The sequence below is a fragment of the Crocodylus siamensis genome, chromosome 3 (assembly GCF_052110815.1).
Source record: "Crocodylus siamensis isolate JL-2025a chromosome 3, ASM5211081v1, whole genome shotgun sequence".
NCBI classification, from domain to species: Eukaryota; Metazoa; Chordata; order Crocodylia; family Crocodylidae; genus Crocodylus; species Crocodylus siamensis.
Genome location: NC_143397.1, coordinates 100,244,450 through 100,253,014, shown reverse-complemented (window position 1 = coordinate 100,253,014; position 8,565 = coordinate 100,244,450). Strand labels below are relative to the sequence as shown.

Genomic DNA, 8,565 nt, shown 5'->3' with positions numbered 1-8,565 from the left:
AGTTAGAGCATTTTCACTTCCTAAAAGTGTGACACTGAAATTCCTTTTGATTATGTGACATCTTGAATACATACCAGGAAGAGTAGCAGCAGCACCCCGGGAGGGGGTGTAATGAGGCATGCTTCATCAATATAAAAGCTTCTGTGGCATGGGCAGGGAGACAGCACAAATCATCAGCAGTGTGTATGTGAAGGGGATACATCCTTGCAGTCAGAGTTGGTCTCTCATGTCTCTTTGCTTCTCTACTAATTTTCAGGCCTTTTTATCTGCTTTGTGTGTGTTACAAGCAAGATCACTGAACCAGTTTTCTCCAGGACAATTTCTCCTGAGCATCCCCAGAGAAAAATTAGCCTGCAGCCATCATGCTTGAGGTGATACAGATAAGAAACTGGATTGAGTCAGTGGTTGCTGGTGCCCAGGGAGCCAGCTCCTTCTGTGACACAGGACTGCTGGTGGTGCTGAGAAACTATTACAACCGGACCAACTCAACCGCCCCAGCACATTCTGTCAAAGACACACAGCAGAAAGCCATATCTAACTTCCACATTACCTACAACTTAGTGCTAGACTTAAGCCTCTAGGTGTCAGCTTATGGCCTGGCAAAGCTTGGGGACAGAAAGAACAGGAAGATCACCATTGGTTTGCTCCTCCGGGGCTACCTGGTCTCTAGGTCCCTTCTGCTCCTTTCAATCCTGGTCCTGCTTGAGCTGCAGGAGCTGCTGCCTGAAACAGGCTGACTGGAGGCTTCACTACCTGCTGGACAGGTATCATGGCTCTGGTGTCACTGGGCTCCTCTGAAAGTAGGAGGTCTCTGCATCTCATCATTATCGAGTTGATCTAGAGGATCACAGAATTATTGGGAAGCATTGCATCTGGGCACATCTTTGTCCATTTCAACTTTCACTATCGCCGGGGCACCATGCTGGTAGCTTGCAGCTCTGCCTACTATATTTTGCACTTCACCTACAGCCTCTTTGCCCTTAAAGTCCCCCAGACAAAAGGCACCCACCAAACTTCAGGAGATAAAAGCGAAGCCAAGACATAGATCAGCTTGATAGTCTTCTGCCGCCTGATGAAAGGACTGTAGGGAATGGGGATCCTGTGAGAAGGAAGGCCACACACCTGTGATGCCCTCAAAACTCATCATCGCCATGCTCTTTGTGAGGGCTGTCATGTATGACCTAGCGGTTGCGGGAGGCATAGACGTCCTCCAGCTCTTTGTGCTCAAGGAACCTTTAAGTTGGAACGAGATTCAGGTTGGCTACGGCAATGCTGCTGGCTACGCGATCTTCCTCACCAGCTTCCTGGGAGTGTTTTTGTTCTCCAAATACTTAAGGGACACTACCACGATCATGATCGGCATACTGTCCTTCAGTACTGGCATTCTCATCATGGCCTTCGTGCAAAGGACTTTCCAGTTCCACATCGGTGAGTTAAACTGTTTTGTGTCACCGGCTGCAGCCACGGGACATGAACACTGATGATCTAATGTGCCATGTGTTGCAGGCAGACTGCAAAAAGCAGTGATGGGAGGAGGGAGGATTTTTAACTGGTCTGTTTCCTCACAGGGTAAAGCACAGGGCTGTTCATTTCTGAAAACTTTAGAGCAGGAAATGCTGGGCACTTGGGGGTGAATTTCAAACTTGTTTCCAAAAGGAACCTCCCACACAGAGTAAACAGAGTAAATTATACACCCACACAGTCTTTTCTCAGGATTTAACTATCAGGGAGCCAAGATGATGCTTAGTGTGATAAGCCACTTCCTTCTCCTCTGCCTCTCCCTTTCCACCCACTCATTCTTCTTACAGCCAACTTTGCTCTCAGGTAACAAGGGGGTTCACACCTCCGGCAGGTGGCCAAAGGAGTGACCAGAGCAGACCTATGACCCCTTTCCTCCTCAGATGGAGGTAACCCTGTGATCCCAAGCTGCAAATCTCAAGCCCTCGTCTAAAACTTAGCACATGTGTAGCCCCTCACATTTAAGTGTTCGTTTCAGGTCCCTCTTTCCCTCCTCCCCTTGTTGGATTAACATTGTTAAACCCTATGTTCCAAGGTTGAAGAGGGGTTTGAGTACTTTTGCTGTCCATTTTTATGAAGTAAGCAAAACATACATTTTGCTTACTTCAAGTGCTAGGTAATGCTCATTACTTTTAGATAGACCCTGTCCCACTTAAATAGGTGATTAGTGCATTGTGCGTAGGAGTAACATCATTTACAGCTGTGAATGCAAGAGAACATTGCAGTGAAACTATGTGAACTATTTATTGCAATGCGTAAGGGAAGGGCTTTGGCAATAATGATAAAAGTTTTGCTGACCATAAAAAGATGAAACAGAGGCATCATCCACTTACGGTGCTGCTTGGTTTGTAAGATGCTAATTACTTGTAGGGTGACAGCAGCCAAGAACCCTAGCCCTGGCCCATTACCCACACGCATTAGTGCTACACAAGAGAAAATGAATTCTTGCTCCTATGGCCTTACAACTGGTTTGTCCTTCTACCAAAAGGGCAAACCAATGCCAGAAGGGCAAACCAATGCCAGAGACATCTCTCCAGTAAAGAAGCTGAATAGAAAAGTCATCTGGGGGCTCTCGTCCATTCAGCTTGGTGGAACCATGCTCCAGTGCAATGAGCATGCATGTTGTTGCTTGACTTTGCAGAGTAACTCTTCTAGCTGCCACCTGGAGCAGGCTTGTTCTTCCTGTAGGACAGCTTGGAATGGAACAAAATCTACACTGCAGCATATGTTAAAAAATCATAGGAACAGAAGTGAGCTAAATAAAACCTACATAACAAATCCATACTGTAGCATTTACTATGTGCTCTGCAGTAAATTGCTGATGCCTGTGAGTTATTTGAACTGCCTAATCTACTGGGGTAGAGCATTACCAGGGAGCAGGCTCGTTTAACAAGAATTAAGTCTTCTCTTTTATTGTTACAGCTCGGGCAGTGATGTTGTTGGCTCTTGTCCCTCTACCAGTCATCAGATCTGTGTTGTCCAAACACGTAAAAAATCGTCCTATGGTGAGTATACTGATGTCCTTGTTGACTGGAAGAGTGGGGAAAAAATCTCAATTGGGTCTTTTTCTCTCAATTAGCAAAAAAGGGAGGTGAAAGTTATGTGGCAATCGCTGCCAAGTGCAAGCTGTATAATAAAATCATAGCAATCAGAACCCAGGAAAGCCATCTGCAAAATTAGGTTGTTTTGTTCAGGGCACCCTGCACACACTTCTTCAGTCGCTTATCCACTTAAGATATCCCAAAAAGCGCTTTCCTCACACGCTCTAGGAGATCACTGAACACCGATGCATCCAGCTCAGAGAAGGGGAAGGAAATATTTAGGCAGTTCCATCAGTGAACTACTTTGATGCTATAGGATGAACAGGGGGTGAGTGGATCATCTCTGTCATCCTGTTCCCCTCCTGTTAGTGTCTCCTTTTGTTTTTAGACCCCAGTTTTCAGCCATTAGAGCCAGAAGGGTTATTGTGACAGTTATGAAAATGATGCCAGTTTACTTTTGTTTTACATATGTACTTTTTAGTTACCTTTTTGAAGAAAAAATAGTGGGTTGTAGACATTTAAACATGCAGCTTTTCCACCAAGTACAGTGCCTAGCAAAAGTGACATTTGTATTAAGCTCTATTTGGAAGGAATCTAGAATTCAGTTAAAAGGTATCATGTGTTTGAAGCTATCAGTTAAAGCTACTCTAATGAACATGTCAATGCCTCGAAACAGAAGTTTTTTTACACGTAAAACAGATGAACCCTTTGACTCTTCCTTGATTTAATAAATTGAACCAGTCATTCCAGGATACTGTGTTCATCAGCATGTCAGCTTTCATAATGGTCCTTTTCCTACTTTTTCTTTTCTTGGTTTCTCCACTTTGAATGAGTTAGTCATTGAACTGCCTTTTTATCTCCTGCATAGCGGTTTATATTATGTGACCTTAGGTTAAAAATTAGCGTACTATGCCAAACAGATATATTAGTGAAGTTGCATTTTGATCATGGAAAAATGTGGATTTTGGGTTACTTTTTAAAATCTGAGCATCGGGCATATTTTTTTTTATCAGAGAAAATGAGGATCCCTGGTGATCACTGGAGTGATTACCTCTACACTGTACAACAAAATATATCAATGGACACTGGACTGGTACAGCGGCCTATTCTATTTCATTTTGTCTTGCATCATCAGTTGCCTAAGTATCATCCCCATCAGGTAAGGAACAGAAAGGTTTCAATTTGGAGGGATTTCCTCTTAAGGTGCCTTGCTTTAGAGGGAGCAGGTGATAGAGCAGGATCTATATTTTGGGGGTGATGGGGTTGTTTTTTTAAAGGATCCTTCCTGGATGAAATGAATCAGCAGTTCCACAGTGATCTAGTGCAACACCTGGATTGAAGCAGGATCAGCTGTATCCAAACCATGCCACAGAAGTCCTCGTCTAACCTATTTCTAAAACACCATGATCAATCCTGCTGCCTTTAGGAATGCACTGGTCGATAAATGATATTACAAATCTATAGAAGCAGATGCGCATAGTTAGGGATTCACACTGTGGAAGCCCACACACTGAAAAGATTGCCAGTCATGAAACAAAGTGTAAAAGCAACTTGTGAGAAGCCAGAATGGTGCTACTTGAGAGTGAACCCACTTCAGTTGTCCCAACAAGATCTCAGGTTAAAGCCAAAAGGTAGTTGAAAAGGATGAATGTAGCACTTCAGCTTTGAAATGTGGTTTGAGCAGCTGTTAATGATTAACATTTGTTTCCTTGTCATCCCTTGAACTACATTGTCGCCTTCAAGCAACGTTCAGCATCTGGCTTCTCTGAAGTTCGGACAGACAGATAGCATGCAATGGCAGTTTTTGAGTACTGGGCCATGGTGCTGGGTGGAGCACTCTGGATTACTGCCTCGCTCAGAGGATTTACAGGAGAATGTAAGAACTGGGTCTGTCACTATTTTTAGTCCCTGTGGTTTAGGCAGAAATTGCTAGCAATCCCCATAAAGGCATCTCTGTGCTAGTGGTATCCGTGTGACCAAATGTCATCGTGAGCAGCCAGCAGGCTGAGACCAAAGCACTCAATAGACATAAACCCACTGCTTGCCAACAGCAAGAGGACTGCCCTGCTCTTTTACACACAGAACAGTTGCAGACCATTTTTGCAAATTAGTCCATCATTAGACTTCAGATTGTGTAAAAGGGAAACTGCCACCACAGCTAGTAGGTTCAATCCTCTCTAGTTTCCACTGCGACTGGAAAGTCCATTAACTTAGTGATTGCAGAGAAGTGAAGTGCAAGGCTCAGACCAAATTGTTAGATAAGATTTGAGGGGTGGGGGTGAAGTAGGGGATAAGAGAAGAGGAGTGCATACCGGAGTCAGAATAAGCACTTCATCCACTGAAAAATCCTCAAGACATTTTCAGGCACGTTTCCTGGTAGCAATAAATCTTTCCTCCCCAGGAAGAACCAATGAGGGATTAGGAAAGGGACTTTACATTTTTTTTTTAAATAAAAGAAACAAACAAACAAAAAAACAAACCCCACAGTATTTCTAACCTTAACTTGGCTTGTCCTGGTAGAAGACTAATAAAAATTCAGTGAAACATACAAATTGCTGAATAGAGAAGACAAAAAAGGCATGGGGAAATTTCAAGTTTCTCAGGGCAGGCATTGCTATTCTGTTTATACAAGGTGGCCAGATTGCTATGAAACAGTCAGTTGTATCTGTGCAATGCCTTCTCAAGTGATCTGTATTGTAATTTATAATCTTCATGCACTCACCCTTCACCATGTACTGGTATAGGTAGACGTTCCATACTGGCCACGAACTGAAGCTGGAAGGCCTGTGTATTTCATGGAGCTTCTTATCTAAGACCATAGATTTGGTTCTGGTATCTCCCCAAAGTCCTCTAGAAATGTCATATTCATACTTTTTTAAAAGAAATGGTAACAATTTGGGGGAAGGAGAAGCACTTCACATCCAAGAGCTAGAGAAAGCTTTGGACGGGAGCCAAGAGGAACCATCCCTTGAGAAAATGGGAGCTGAAACATGAGGACTGAGCAGCCCTTCAGCCAGAGAAAAATGGTGTTCTCGCCACAGTGCATGAAATGTACCACAAAGAACCACCTCCTCAAATAAGAATAAAGAAAATGATTTCACATATCCATTTCAGATGAGCATTGGTTCTGATTGACTCCAGTAAATGATAGGATTTTCCTGGTGTATCATAGAAGTAGGGTCGGAAGGGACCTTGTAGATCTTCAAGTCCAAACCCTTGCCTGGGCAGGAGAAAAATGGCTCAAATGACTCCAGCTAGGTAGGCATCAAACCTCTTCTTAAAGACCCCCAGGGTAGGAGCCAGCACCACTTCCCTTGGAAGTTGGTTCCAGATCCTAGCCGCCCTAATGGTGAAGTAGTTCTTATGGATGTCTAATCTAAACCTACTCTCCAACAACTTATGGCCTTTAGTCCTTGTTATGCCAGAGAGCGCTAGGGGAAACAAGGTCTCTCCCAAACCCTTCTGGTCCTGCCTAGTGAGTTTATAGACAGTCACCAGGTCCCCCCTCAGCCTTCTCTTGTGAAGGCTGAACAGGGTCAGGTCCCACAGTCTCTCATTGTAGGGTCTGCCCTGCTGTCCCTGGATCATTCAGGTGGCCCTCATCTGGACCCTCCCAATGTTGTCCACATCCCTCCTGAAGTGGGGCACACAGAACTGGACACAGTACTCCAGCTGTGGCCTGACCAGTGTTGCGTAGATGGGGAGGATCACCTCTTTGACCCTACTTGAGATGCACCTGTGGATGCACAACAAGGTCCAGTTAGCCCTGCCAACCATGACCTTGCATTGTTGGCCCATGTTCATCTTGGAGTCAGTAATGACTCCAAGATCTCTTTCTGCCTCCGTGCTCTCAAGAAGGGAGTTCCCCATCTTATAAGTGTGCTGCTGGTTACTACTGCCCAAGTGCAGCACCCTGCACTTGTCAGTATTGAAACGCATCCTGTTTTTGTTAGCCCACCCCTGTAACCTATCTAGGTCTTGCTGCAGTCTTTCCCTCCCTACTAGCATGCTCACCTCATCCCAAATTTTGGTATCAGCAAATTTAAACAGGTTGCTTCTCACCCCGTCATCCAAATCGCTGATAAAGAAATTGAACAGCGTGGGCCCAAGGACCGAGCCCTGGGGGACTCTGCTGCCCACTTCTCCCCAGGTCGAATATGCCCCATCCACCACCACCCTCTGAATATGACCCTTCAGCCAATCTGCAATCCATCTGACTGTGTAGGCATCATTGCCACAGTTGCCTAGTTTTTTAATGAGGATGGGGTGGGAGACGGTGTCAAAGGCCTTGCTGAAGTCCAGAAAGACTACGTCCACAGCGACACCTGCATCCAGTGCTTTTGTGACCTGATCATAAAAGGCAATCAGGTTGGTCTGACATGACCTGCCCTTAATGAAACCATGCTGGTTGCCCTTGAGCATCATCCCTGAAGCCGGCCCATCACAGGTGTGCTCCTTGATGATCTTCCCTAGGACTGAGGTAAGACTGACGGGCCTATAGTTGCCCAGGTCCTCCCGCCTCCTCCCCTTCTTAAAGATGGAGACTACACTGGCTTTCTTCCAATCATCTGGCACCTGGCCCAAGCACCATGAGCACTCGTAAAGCCATGCCAAGGGCCCTGCTCACTGTTGCATAAACCAAAATCAGCATCATTTATTCAGACACTGTGCAGATAACAGGTCCCAACCCTGGATCTGCATGACTAGAGCCTCATCCCAATTGAAACCAGTGCTGTAAAGGGTTCAGCTACTACTAGGACCATAGATCTGGACCTGAGTTGTTTAAGTTCAGGATGACATTGGCACCCTTGACTTTTATATAAATTTTAGCATTTAATCTCTGCAAGAGTAACTTATACAAAAACGTGTAGCTCTTTTAGGCTAGGGACAGAAATTAAACATAAACCATTATAAGTGATCAGAAACCAGTTCAAATCTGTAACACAACAGAAGCTCCATACACCTAAACCACTTTCAAAAAGCCAAAAACAGTTTAACACAAACCTAGATGTAGTCGCAGACTTAACTGATTGAAGTAGTTATAGAACTACTGTCCAAGATCCCCTCCAGATTCAAGTTAACACACAGTCCCCCAGCATCCCAGGATGCTTTGCATCTCCCCCCCAAACCCCTCTCACAAGCTGTTTGCTCCAGCCAAGCAGGGAGGTGTGCTCTAGTGTTCCCTGACTTCTGCCCTGGTCCACTGCAGGCCTGTGGCTGCATTTCTGGAATCAAAAGTGAATGTCTGTTCACTTGCTTATAGGTTCAAATGAAGCAGCTTAGACGAGCTTGAAAAGATTGAAATGATTCAGCTTCAGGCTTTTTTCACTGTATGTAGTTAGCCTTAAAGAGCTGCCCTTTCTGATGAGCACTGTCTGCTTTCTTTTAAGCCAACCCCAAACTAAATACTGTTAATTATAAACTTATTTCTATGTAGCAGAAAGCCCTGGCAAAACTATGTCAAGCACAACTTTCAATATTGATTTAATTTATTACAATCAAAAAG

At 44.6% G+C, this 8,565-nt stretch overlaps 1 pseudogene across 1 annotated transcript; it reads left to right on the top strand.

Moving 5' to 3' along the window:
- Positions 1-263: 263 nt before the first annotated feature.
- Positions 264-6,089, top strand: LOC149868589 (solute carrier family 46 member 2-like; annotated as a pseudogene). Its single transcript, XR_016441008.1, has 4 exons — positions 264-1,428; positions 2,941-3,023; positions 4,073-4,218; positions 4,803-6,089. The product of XR_016441008.1 is annotated as a solute carrier family 46 member 2-like (transcript).
- Positions 6,090-8,565: the final 2,476 nt, after the last annotated feature.